Below are 13,620 nucleotides of genomic sequence, written 5' to 3'. Positions count from 1 at the left end.
ACAGAGTTATAGCTGATAGTCAAGACTTTCTCTTGGGCTGGAGAGATGGATTAGTGGTTAAGGCACTTGCCTGCAAAGCTTAAGGACCCAAGTTTGATTCTCCATGCCCCACGTAAGCCAGATGCACATCGTGTTGGATGCAGCAGTTTGTTTGCAGCAGTTAGAGGCCCTGGCACACCCATTCTCTCTCTCTCTTTTTCTTTCCTTCTCTCTCTCTATAATAAATAAATAAAAATAAATCTTAAAAAAAGTTTATAACAAAATACTTTCTCTTAACTGTGAGTCCTGTGAAATCAAAACACATGTTACATACACACCATGACACCAAGTAAATATTCCCATTGCAAAAAGGCATAACAAGGAGAGACTAGACCAATGCAAAAATCAATAACCAGCAGATAAATGTTAAATACCTACAGTTCCAATTCTGACATCCATAACCACAGATGAATTCTCTGTGTTTCCAATTCTGTCCCTCCAGCTGGGCTGCTTACAGCTCAAAGGAAATTCCATCCAAGGCTTGCAGCTGTCCATGGCAGCCATTCCACAGTCCTGGTATATCCAAAACATTCTCAGGTGTACACTGAAAACCACAGTTTATCCTCAGAGCTTCATATAATGGCCCTATTTGATCTCCATACATGGATTTCCACCCTGCTTCACATTGCCACAACTTTGTAGCTCCTGGAACCATTTCATTTTTTAAAAAATTTTAAAATTTTTTATTAACAACTTCCATGATTATAAAAATACCCCATGGTGATACCCTGCCTCCCCACACTTACCCCTTTGAAACTCCACTCTCCATCATACCCTCTCCCCATCTCAATCAGTCTCTCCTTTACTTTTGATGTCTTGATCTTTTCCTCCTCTTATGAAACCATTTAATTTTGATGCAGTTTTCTTACTATGTCTCCATACAGGGATTTCAACCATGCTTAACATTGCCACATCTCAGTGGCATCTGGAACTATGTGCACCTCATAAACTTCTTCCCTGCATTCTTATGCTTCCAAAACCAGTACCACTTGGGTGGCATAGCCATATTTGTAAATCCAGGAGGGAATAAAGCTTGACTTTGAAGAGCAGAATACTCCTTAACCAATCTTTCAAGTCACCTCCTTTAAAAAGAATTTTTATTCTTAGTAGCTTAAGCCTTTGATAGGTGGGTTTCACCCTCAGGCATCTTTTCCATTATCACAGTGCAAAGCAATCAGCTCCCCTTTGATGATAGTCATGGACTTCATAATTTCAGCTTAAATGACCTAAAACCGGTCTCCATGCCTACAACTTTAAACTTACTTGAATTTTTCCTTTGGTAAACTACATTTTTCATCTCTTCTGATCTGTATTTCCACCAAGCATACCAGTTCATTACTTTTAACTTTGTGCAAATTCTTGGAGTATGAGCTGAAGAATGCAGCTAGCCCTTCCTGCTAGTATGCAAGTTCCAACAAATTTCTCTCATTCCCCTTTGAAAGTTCATAAGCTAATACTTCACAGTCTACAATTCTCTCTGCATGTAGCATTTTTAAATTCTCATAAGAATAGCCCATAAGGCTTTACTTATAGCACTGCAAGGATTCTCTAGTCCAAAGTATCACATACCTCCATATTCCTCCTGCGAACAAGTTTCAAAAGACCAAAACCCACAAGGTTAGATTCATCATTTCAATGATACCACTTCTTGTTGCAGGCACTTTCTCATTGCTGGGACAAACATCAGACTAGCAACAGCTTATGGGAAGAAAGGGTTTATCTCAAGCTTACTGATTCCAGAGGAAGCATCAACGTGGTAAAGGAAGCTGGCTCACTTCATCACACATCCAGAGCAGAGAGATAGAATTCAGCACTACCAAACACAAGCTGACTCTGAACATGCATCTCAAGGCCGGACTCAAAATCTGCCTCTAGTGACACACCTCCTCCCATGGGGCTCCCCCGGCTGAAGACTAACTAGGAAGCTTAATCAAGAATACCTGAGACTATGGAGGACATACATTTACATTCAAATCACTACAAGTCCCCATACATATTCAAAGCAACCAGTCTAATCCACCCTGACCTGATACATAATACCCATTCCTAATGGTACAAGAATCCCTGGTCCCAATCAACAAATGAATTACCTGCTAGAAGGCCCCTCCCAGCTTGGGAACTTTCTGGTTTACTTTCTAGGAATAAAGCTTTGCTTAACTTTCCCTTCTACTTTGTCTACACCTGTTCTTTGCAGATTGTAAGACAATAGACTCAAGAGTCATTGGCTTGGTATTTTAGTGAAGAGCCACTGGTTTGGGAAGTCCTAGTGACTGTTGAGTATTTGGCATGCTAACACCTAAGCTAAGTCTGTCCAAAACTGATAATTGGTCCCTCTCTATCAAAACATGCAACACTTCCAGGATGGAGTGCGACTTTGTGATGATCCTCATGTAAGAAACTCTTGACTTGAGCTTTGTAAGTAACCCCAATAAACTCAGTGGTTCACCAAAATTAGATTTTGGTGCAATCTTGCTTCAGTCTGTTGTTAGAGCCCTATCTGGTGTGAAAAATGTGTGTTTGCATTATTCCATGAGAAAAGTTTCATGTAATAACAATGATAGGGTTGCTTGTCATTTTAAGGTTGTGAGAACAGGCTCGGATGTGAGTGACTTACCTCCAATCATCCAGATGGTTTGTGGGCTGAGATGGCCTGATTCCCAGGTCTGCCTGGTTCTGTTACACCCACACCATTTGAGAGCAGAAAGTTTACTTGAAACACCAGGACTATTTCAGTTGTTCTCATTATTTAGAAACAGCTGATGATTGCAGACAAGAGTCACTCAGAGAGACTCTATACAGACCTCTGCTTCCTAAGAGTTTTTCAACAAATGGTTTTAACAAGTTCCAAAAATCCCAGAGCTGTTCTCAACAAATTGAAGGATCAATCCTTTTCTTTGCAGTATGTTATCCCTCTCTGAGGAGCAACTGCTAATGGAATACAGGTGGAAAGCATACATAGGGCTCTGGTGGAAACTTGAAAGCCATAGTTTTCTTTTGTTCTGAATAGTATTAATCAAAATTCCAAATGGTTCAATGGTTACCAGATGGAAGGAAAGCAAGTCTTGTGGACCAGGGCTCTCTTTTCTTCTGTGTCAGCCTTGCCAAGTTAGATGAGTGTGTTTTATCCTGCAAGAATAGAAGTGGGAGACAATGATCCTTGTCCTTTTTACATGAGAGGGCAGATTTTTGAGAGTTGCACACCTGCCATCCCATAAACCCCCTGCCCTAAACCAACATGCTTCTAAAAGTGTGTAGTAAGTGTCTAGCTCAAAGAACTCCCCAAATTAGACATACTCATTGCACATCAAGCCCTTCAGCCTCTGCAAATGAACTTCAGACGCATGCACCACCTTGTGCATCTGGCTTACATGGGCCCTGGGGAATAAAACCTGGGTCCAAACACCTCAACCCCTAAGCCATCTTTCCAGCCCTACTGCAGCTTTTTGAAGGATGACTCCCTTAAAGATTCCATTTCATCCAACACATAGTTAAAAATAAGTTTTTCCTTCTTCATGAATCTATTTCATGTAAAATAATTTGTGGAACAATTGAGGCTGTGACTGGATCCTTTCCATTGTGTTATTTGGCTTTGCCTTATTGTAACACAATAACTTAGATAATCAACTTTAAGAAGGGAAGATTTATTTTGGCACACAGTTTGGAGGTTTCATTTCATGGTCAGTTGACTTCATTTCTTTTGAGGTTGTGCAAGGCAATGCCACTTATCTTGTGGTGGCTAGGCAGCACAGAAGAAGGAAGAGACTTGTTTCTCAGTATCCCTTTCAAAGGCACAACCCCAGTGATCTGAATTCCCATTAGATACCAACTCTTAAAGATTCCACCACCTCCCAAAAGCACCATGGCCTATGGGGGACATTCAATACACACATATTCAAACCAGAAAGGATCTGAACAAAGACACTGCACCATGCCCTACTAAGTGCAGTGTCTACAATTGACAAAACTGTCATCAAACGTAATCATGGATGTATCAATTTCAGTGACATGTAGTTTATATCTGTCTTGTTTCCTCCCAGAATCACATAATAATCAAGCCATACTTGTAGAAAAACACTGAGATCTATTAATGATAAATGAAAGCTTCAATCTATCATTTGTTTGATTGACTCATAGGTAAGACTTCTTATTTTTGTTTAAATAGAAAGATTTGTGCTGACATTTATTTGGCAAAGTTGCAACAGAAACAGCCCCTGCTGAAAGAGGAAGAGTCAAGTGCTAGGAAAGAGCTAAGTGGAGGCTACAGCCCCATGAACCACCACATCAGCACCAGCAGGTGGCTGTTCCAAATAAGGTGATGTATCTGAGGAACAGCCAGGATATATGCTCCCAATCTCTTAGACAGCTCAGCGCAGGAGCCTCTTTTCTGACATTGCAATGAAGTTTTCCAAGGAAAGCACTGAGTCAGCAAGACTCCATCTTGGATGGAAAGTTACTGCACCTAACAATGAATTAAAAACTACATGGTATCTTGACCAAATGAAATGAATGTGAACAAAAGAATAACCTCAATGCTCAAGGCTTAACAAGATTAAATTTCCCTTGTTCTTGCTTGGAAAAATCCAAGCAGCAACTGAGAAGAAAGGAACTTTCAGTGAGCCTTCCAGTTTTGGTATACTTTGACATTTGAAGACAGTTTTGACTGAAGAAGCACTTTATTGCTTCCTAAAGTCCATTTCATGTTATCCGTAGTTTAAAAATAGTGCAGTTTGGAGTCCTACAACATTGACATCACCTGAAAGTAGGTTAGAAATACAATCATGGGGTTCATCTCAAAGTTATTCAAAGTTATGGAATTAGAATCAGTATTTTAATAAGCCCATCAAGTGATGTATGTTACCACCTGGGAAGGCATTCATCATAATGAAATCTTTTTTTTTTTTTAAAAGGATACAACCTTTTTTTCATTTTTTTTGTCTTTTTATTTTTATTTTTATTTGATAGTGACAGAGAGAGAGAGAGGCAGATAGGGAGAGAAGAGAGAGAATGGGCGTGCCAGGGCCTCCAGCCACTGCAAATGAACTCCAGACGCTTGCGCCCTCTTGTGCATCTGGCTAACGTGGGACCTGGGGAATCGAGCCTCGAACCGGGATCCTTAGGCTTCACAGGCAAGCGCTTAACCGCTAAGCCATCTCTCCAGCCCCATAATGAAATCTTATATCACACAGAAGGAGTGAAAAGGATAGTTTTGGAGTATTCACTCTATTTTCCCTCACACATTAGTTTCTTTGTACCTCATCTCCATAATACAGCTGCACAGTTATGTAGCCTGGTTCTCAGTCTCACCATAAGCATCTTCTCTGTTATACCTCCCTGCTCATAAACACTGCACATAGTTGCATATTAGTCCACCAAGCAGATATCTAGTAAGATGCTTGAGTGACTTAAAATGTTTATGTCATAAATAATTCAACAGTAAATACTTTTGTACCTTGCAATGTACATATTTAGGATTTTCTCTGGGCGGGGGCAAGACTTCCAGAAAAGAGTTATTTATTAGAAAACAAATATGATTTTATCATAATTTGGGGGAGTAGAGATTGTTTAATGGATAAAGTGCTTGCCTTGTATGAATGAGAAGCTGAGTTTGACCCTAGGCACCCACATACACATACTGGGTGTGCTGGAGTAAAAGCCAATACTAGAGACCATGAAACTAGAAAGGGGACATGAAAGGGTAGGGAAAGGGCTTAAGGGAAGGGGTAGAAGACATGTAAGTGAAGGGCACAGCATACTGGGGGTGGGGAATTCTGAAAGGGGTCAGGAAAGGTGGACGGAGGAAAGGGAGAGGTGGGGGAGGGTTAACTAAAACTAAACATGTTATGAATAAGCCATATTAAAACCCACTTCTTTGTCAGCTAAATAAAAATGTAATTTAAATACCCTTAGAGTTTGGGCAGAAGTACCCTGAGAGGGTGGATAATGCTGCACCCAGAAGCTAGAGGCTGTAACAGGAAAATTGGTCAGGGAGACCTCTGAGTGCCACTCTTCACACAAACAATACAGGCTTCCTTAAATTTTTATTTTTAATAAAAAATGGAAACAGAACATGGAAAAAAGTATTTTGGATGTGGCAACACATACTGTTATCTCAGAAATGGAGAGGTGGAAATAAGATTCATGAGGCTTTCTTGGCCAACCAGTCTAGCCTAAGAGGCAAACTCCAGGCAAGGAGAGACGTTGTTTCAAAAAGAAATGGGCAGTGTTCCTGAGGATGGCACTTAAACTTGTCCCTGGCATGCACGCACACACACACACACACACACACACACACACACACACACACACACATGCACACATATGGATATGCATTCATGTGTGCATGAACACTACATACTCATGCAAAACATTTTATGAAATATGAGAACACAAATTTTTATGTGATAAAATTATGTAGAAAAAAACACATATGGGAACACACACACAGGCATGTGGAAAGCCTGAATTAAAAGCACTCTAGCTGAGTACATAGAATGGTACTGACATGGCTCTGCTGGGTCTTATGTGACCTTGAGTTATGTGGGTTGTGACCATGAGGGATGCTGGGAGTAAGGTGCCCAGGATCTCTGACCTGTTTTTCCAACTTGCTGTGAGTTTGTAACTACTTAAAAATAAAAAGGGGAAATACGATAGGGAAAAGAAAGAAATTCCACAAAAAGCCCATCACTCACCTACAATCTCTGTTTTTGTTAAGCGCCGCCTCTGGCTCTTGGCTGCTCTCAGACAGGACATGGAGAAGATGACTGAGGTGGGTGCAGCTAACTGATGACCTGATTTCTAATGGGAAGCACCCAAGTGGCTTGTTCTGGAGAACACTGGAACTTTCCTGCAGTTCCATGCCCTGTGCACTCTCGCCCTCCATCTTCATCTCCATGGCAACAAAAAAACTACCTTAAAGCTCAACTTAGATGATTTGCCCTATGAGATGTCTGCTTCAGCACATCCCAGAGTCAGGGCATGTCCCCTGTGCTCTTTCAGAGATGACCTGCCTCTGATACAATCAGACTATGTGTTCCCCATCACTGCTAAGTGCTGGATCTGGGTCTCTCTTCATGGTTAACTGTGATGGTTTATACTGATGTCAGTTTGACAGGACCTAGAATCATCTGTGAGGGATAATGTGGGCTAATCTCTGGGTATGCCCATGAAGAATTGTCTTGTTTAGACTTCAGTGGGAAGATTCACCTTCACTGTGGATGGCTACACTCCATGGACAAGAGTCTTGGAGTATGTAAAAAGGAGATAGTTGGCTAGTACTAGTATCCCACGCCCCCCCCTTCCTCCCTATGTGCTGAATGTGACTACTCTGCTTTAAGCTAGTGGAGAGCACCTTTAATCTGGCTGCACAGGTCAATGTTTGTACAGGTAAAGGGAGCATCTTCCCCAACAGTCAGTATACATTGCTTCATTTGGCTTGCAAGTGATAGGTATTCACTCACATTTAATTGTCTGTGCAGACCTGAGGATAAATTCTGTAATCAAGCTTGTGCTGAGCAGAAAACCTTCTCCCTGTAGCCCATCCAACGGAAAGCTGGAAAAAGCTGTACTGTATACAGCCTTATGGGAGACAAACGTTATCAACAGTGAAAACAGTGGACATGAGAAGCCTCAAGTTTGGTCACACAGACAAAATTATTGAACGTATGCAACAGTGGCATGTCTGCTCTGGGGGAAACCAACTGTTCTCTGATTGGACTGACGGCCTGCTCTATGGGAGGAAGTACATGCCTGGTACTGAAAACCTAATCAAAAGTCTATGGCAGGAGAGGTCATAAGCTTTAGGGGTATAAAGCCTGCTCTTGTCTGGATAAATGCATATATTACTCTCACCAAATTGCCTTGAATACACTATAATTAATGTTCATATTCATATATTAATGCTGATGTCACTTCTGGTTAGAGAAGCTTCTCTTTTCAGATGGCGATGACCACTGGGATGACCCAAAAGGTAACATAGTGCTGAAAAGAAGGGACGGAGGAGTGTCCAGCACATTAACATCTCTATCACACCCTCCAAGGCTCAGGATCCATTGTAGAAGAGGTAGCAGAAAGAATGTAAGACCCAAAGGAAGTGTATCACTCCTTATATACAACTGTCTGGACAGAAATTGGCCTTGATATCCAAGACCTTGCAGTGCCTAACAATATCTACACAAGACCTCCATAATAAGAGAGAAAGATGATGACATCAAATTAAAAGAGAGACTAATGGACAGAGGGAGGGGATATGATGGAGAGCAAAGTTCTGAAGGGGAAAGTGGGGGAGGGGAAAGCGGGGGAGGGGAATACCATGCTTTGTTACCTGTAAGAATAGAAGTTGTCAATAATATAGAATTGGAGGTTCCTTTGTTAAACTGCATAGTGGCACCACCATATAATGACAGCATATGAGACTGTGGACCAGACACTGCATGAATGTGCTTTGTAGCTCACGAGAGCCCTCCAATGTGAATATTATTATTGTTACCTTTATTGGAGACGAGTAAACTAAGACTCAGAAATGTTTGGTATGGCATGTCAGGTTAACACCCTCATCTCCATAAGTACCAGAAAGTAATGTGACTGTGATTAGCAGGTCCATCTTGGCCCTTATGTCCTAGGTGGTCACTCTGCCCCCTTTGTCCTCTATCACTAATGACAGCTTTTCAAACACAGTGCCCTTGGATACAGCAACCTCTGCTTGGCATCCAAATCAAAAGAGCTTCCCCTCTCCAAACATATACCATAAAGGCGCCCTCTGAGCTAGAGCCCAAACCAGCAGCAAGCAAAGAGACCTTCCTGCCTTTAAACCAGTTTTATTTCTGTCTCTCATTAGTGTCTCACTGTGTCCTTTTAAATCTATCAATGACCTGCACACAATGTTCATGCTGAAAGAATTCTATGAGAAAACTTGAAAAGATCAGTGCAAAGACTACAAAGGAATAACAAACCCAAAGGGTTTGAGGGATTCCAAGTATCTGTCCAGAAGTTTATATTTCCCTAATGGTTAAAACATTAACTCATCTTTCTAACAAAGGAAAAAAGTACCAGGAAGGGAAAGAGATGGCTTCAACAGATGGTGGCAATGAACTAACTGAATATGCATCTTGTGTATCTAAACCCAGAATTAACAAGGAGAGAAACCCAACATGGATTTATTTGGTGCCATTGGACCAAGAATTGTGCCTTTCATATTCTATGCTTGATCGGATGCAAAGATCCCAAGTATCATTACTATCCCATGTTACAGATGGGGTGACAAGACTGACCAATCTGTGTTTGTGGGTACATTTCAAACCAGCAGCAGAAAGTGCCAAACAGAGCAGAATAGTTCTTCTGGCTTCTCTTCAATACCCTGGGTCAGTGGAGAGCCCAGCCAGGAATGTGCAATCCACAGGTTTCAAGGGCATGAAATGGAAGTACCCAGGTCCCATCTGTCACCGAAACAGCCTCTTGTCTTGAGAGCTTAGGCTGCCTATGCTCCCTTTTCTGAAGAATTCAGGAACAGGTAGGCAAGGGGACTAAAGAGGAGGGGTTGTGACATCTGGACTCATTCAAGGTCAAATTATTTATTTGTTCAGTAGATAGCCTCCCATAACAATGCTACAAGAAGGCAAGCCCAGAATTCTGCACTCTGTAAATACCTGCTCTTCATGGTGAGCTCTGGTGCCTTTGCCTTGTTTATATGCCTGAAGGAAAAATCTGACTCACAAGTGGAAAAATGTCCATTTCATTGGATGAAAGAACTTGAGCTGAGCCAGAGTAAGGCTGTTTTTCTGGTTTTCTTTCATCCATAGTCAGTGTGTACCCATTGTTCGGCAGCAATGTGCAGGGGGTGGGGGTTGATGCAGGGTGGGTGCTGCCCCACCCCATTCGGTAAGGTCATGTAATTTGTTGCTCTGGATTGCTATCCTTGGGGCATAACATGGCTGTTACCTTATTGAACTCTCATCTATTGCCATTACCAGTACAAGGCCCATACAAGCTTGGGCACATTAACATTCCATAATGGGAGAGAGGTCATGAGACTTTTGTCCTTTCTGAGGATTTGTAGACAGTTAATGGTGTTACAGGGGAGTTTACAAGGCCTCATCTGTCAGTGGTATCTGTTTGGGGTAAATAGATACTTGTTCATCTTCTCAGGAAAACTGTCCACACAACACTTGTTGCCCAATATGAGGCATGACTGAACCAAGGATGAGTTTTGGAGGAGCACTTGCATTATCTCTGCTGGGGTGATGAGAAATGCAGCTGAAGCTAATCTGTCTGAGGGTGGAGAATCTACAGTGGGAAGTGATGCCATGTCTTCTTAGTATAGTAGTAATTGCTTATCTGAAAGTAGAATTCCATGGAGCGTGGGGGGGGGGGAGAATCCCAGGGTGGCCATCTTCCTTTGAGTAGTATAGGGTTGAGGCAGAAAAGCACAGGGAATAGTTTAGCCTCCCAGAACACTGCTTGGCATGAGCAGTAAACACACTTCTCCTGCACAATGCATCTGACAAACTTGAGATCCTGGGACACCTCCGCACACACGCCTATACCTAGCTGCTGGTACAGCCATTCCACAATGAATTAGTTCTCTCCCCCCTCTGTTATCATTTTTTCTGAGGATTACCCATTCAAATATGTTCTTCAGTAGATCTGGGGGCCAAATTAAAGCAAGGGGCAATCCAGCCTAAACCAGTCTAAGCAGTTTTGGGTACGTGCCCAATAAGGCAAACTGCGTCCTGTGAGTGATCTTTTAGAGAGAAACCCCTAGTTTCCATACTATGCCTATGCATAACTGGGCATGCATGTGATTAAAATCAGATGCATTATGGGAAGGAAGATGTAGTACAGAAAATGTTAGATAACCTGAACAAACATGTCAATCAAAACGGTTCACCAAGCTAGGCATGGTGGCACAGCACTTGGGAGGCAGGAGTAGGAGGATTGCCATGAGTTTGAGGACAGCTTTGACAACATAGTGAATTCCAGGCCAGCCTGGGCCAGAGTGAGACCCAAACAGAGCACTAATCAAAGCAGAGCAACATTCAAGCTCCCTTAGCAACTGCTCCATCCTCCCCTAAAAACCCTATAAAGAGAAACCCCAGACCACCTCCTAATTAAGCACTCTGCACTCAAATGCCCTGCTACTCCCTTGCTCGTGTGTTCAGACCTTTTCTATAACTATGTTCTTTAAGTTTCTTGCTGCTTAACTACTTGTGTGTAAGGCCTTTCTTCAACTCTTTGAACAAGATACCAAAAACCTGGAAACACACCGAGACCACCAACAAAAGGGTAGCATCCCTCTTGACGAACGGGTCTGGAAGGTGAATATGGAGGAGCGCTGTGCTCTGAGGTACTAGAGAGTATCTAGCAATCCCTGAAAGTAGCATGTAAGGGATGGGCTCATAAGCAGGCTGTGGCATCAGGTGCGTGACTTTTGCTCTAGGGAACAAGACATGAAACCTAGGTGTGGCTATCTGCCCAGGAAGAACATGACCACATAAGGGAGGAATTACAACGACAAAAACGTGGGGATGTCGCCTTTGAATTGGTAGGAAAAATGAAAAGATTAAGAAAAAAGTATAAGGTGGGAATGCTGGCCTGCCATTTCTTATAGTTGGGGTGGGCATATTGAAAAAAAGAGTAAAAGATTAGATCTGGGCTAAATAGCCTCTTCTGAGGTCCCACAACTTAGAATCAGACAGTGAGGAGAGAGAGTGAGGTAAAAGTGATAGGAGATCGCCTCAGCTCTGCAGAGGAAGGGGAAATCTGTCATACAGCATGCCGGTGGCACCTTAACAATAATCCCAAACAGGAAACTGTGAAAGTCCTGGAATGATCTGCCTTTGAACCTCTTGAATTGGAAAGACTTACAAACAAGAAAAGAAGGAGCCTCTCATAGCCTGGCTTGAGGAAGGGTGCCGAAATAGGATCAGTTTGAGTGATATGGAAGCTGCGAAACTGAGTAATGGAACTACCCATTCTTCTGAAAGCCAAAGACTGTGTAATCCGAGGCAACATGGGGGAAATAAGTCCCCTGGAGAATCCATTAGAGACACTTGATTATCACTGAGGTCCTCATGAATCTCAGGAACTGGAGGACAAAAGGCAGAGAGCCATTCCTGAAGGAACAAGGCAGGAGAGAGGCTGTGTTTGGTGCCCTGCTCTCTGGGCTGGATAGGAGCATACTCCCTGCAAAGCCAAGAAAGGTTAATTCAGCAGACACCTCAGGACTAGTACTTCAGTGGTTTTGCTGAGCCTCCACCCAGGGGCAGATCTGAGTGATTGAAACTGACATCTGAATTGAGTTTTTCAAAGTGCTAAAGCAGTTAAGAGAGGATAAGAAAAAGAAAGAAACAGACAAAAGGTGCTATCGAGCTCACATGAAAATAAATATGGCAAGACATGTCAAGCCAGAGTTTCTTAAAACAAAATTAGCAGAAATTCAAATTTAGTATATGCGAGAGTCTGGAAGGTTAAATGATTGAGCAGTGGAAGTTAAAATGACTGAGCTTGTCGTGGGGTTGGGCTGTTATTTCTCTGGAATAAGCTTTCTGTGAGAAAGTGCTGTGGTGGGGATAAAAAATTGTTCGCCCAGCCCAGGGGTCTCTCAGCAGCTGGACAAAGCCAATAGAAAGGCAGCAGCCAGCCACAGCTCAATCCGAGAGTCCATCAGATCCGGGGAGCCTGTGCAGGCACAGCAGCAAGAGCGCAGCCACACTCCTCTTTGTCCCTACTGTAGGTAGGGAGGCACGAGAGCCCTGTGCTGGTGCTTCTCATTGAGGAAGTGGGAGCACTCAGGGAGGATGATGAATGGGGATTGTGAAGAGCTAGGGTAGTGCATCCCATCCACACCACTGTCTCCAACATTATTATGCTTTTAAAAAATACTTTAATTATTTTGCGAGAAAGAGAGAAAGAGGGAGATAGAGAGAATGGGCATGGCAAGGCTTTTAGCCTCTGTACACAAATTCCACACACATGTATCATCTTGTGCATCTGGCTTATGTGGGTACTAGGGAATCAAACCTGGGTCCTTAGGTTTTGCAGGCCAGTGCCTGAGCCACTTAGCCATCTCTCCAGCCCAACATTGATCTTTTAAGGAAATGATTGATACAACCAGTGCAATCTTTTCATACTGTACTGGACGTTGTTTCTCTCTCCTGAGACCAACTGGCACTTGCTTGGAATGGTGGGTAGTGGGCCTCTAGAGCTCTGTCTACACTTTGAAAAAGCCTTCCTTTCATTGATAAGATTACCTCTGAGTGCTTACAGATTAAGAAAAGCATTTGAAAGTTGTGCAAGCTCACTTAAATGAGCAAGGATAGAAAATTAGTTTGCAAAAAATAGAAGAGCCACCCAGCTGTGAAACTCTTGGGAAACTTTATGATTGGAAAAGGTACACATGACACACAGCAATGTGAATGAGCAAGATCCTCCAGTGTCTTGGGTCTAGACACCTTTAAACAGCAATGGAAGAATTTGAATGAAGATACCCTGCATGGATGAAAGAATATGCTCCCAGAAACTATGATATGGTCATCATTTGAAAATCCCAGTGCCCGAGATGGGCTATCCCTCCATGCGTTCTTGGCC

Source organism: Jaculus jaculus, chromosome 4, assembly GCF_020740685.1.
Source record: "Jaculus jaculus isolate mJacJac1 chromosome 4, mJacJac1.mat.Y.cur, whole genome shotgun sequence".
In the NCBI taxonomy this organism is placed as follows: domain Eukaryota; kingdom Metazoa; phylum Chordata; class Mammalia; order Rodentia; family Dipodidae; genus Jaculus; species Jaculus jaculus.
This window is presented reverse-complemented; position numbering follows the sequence as displayed.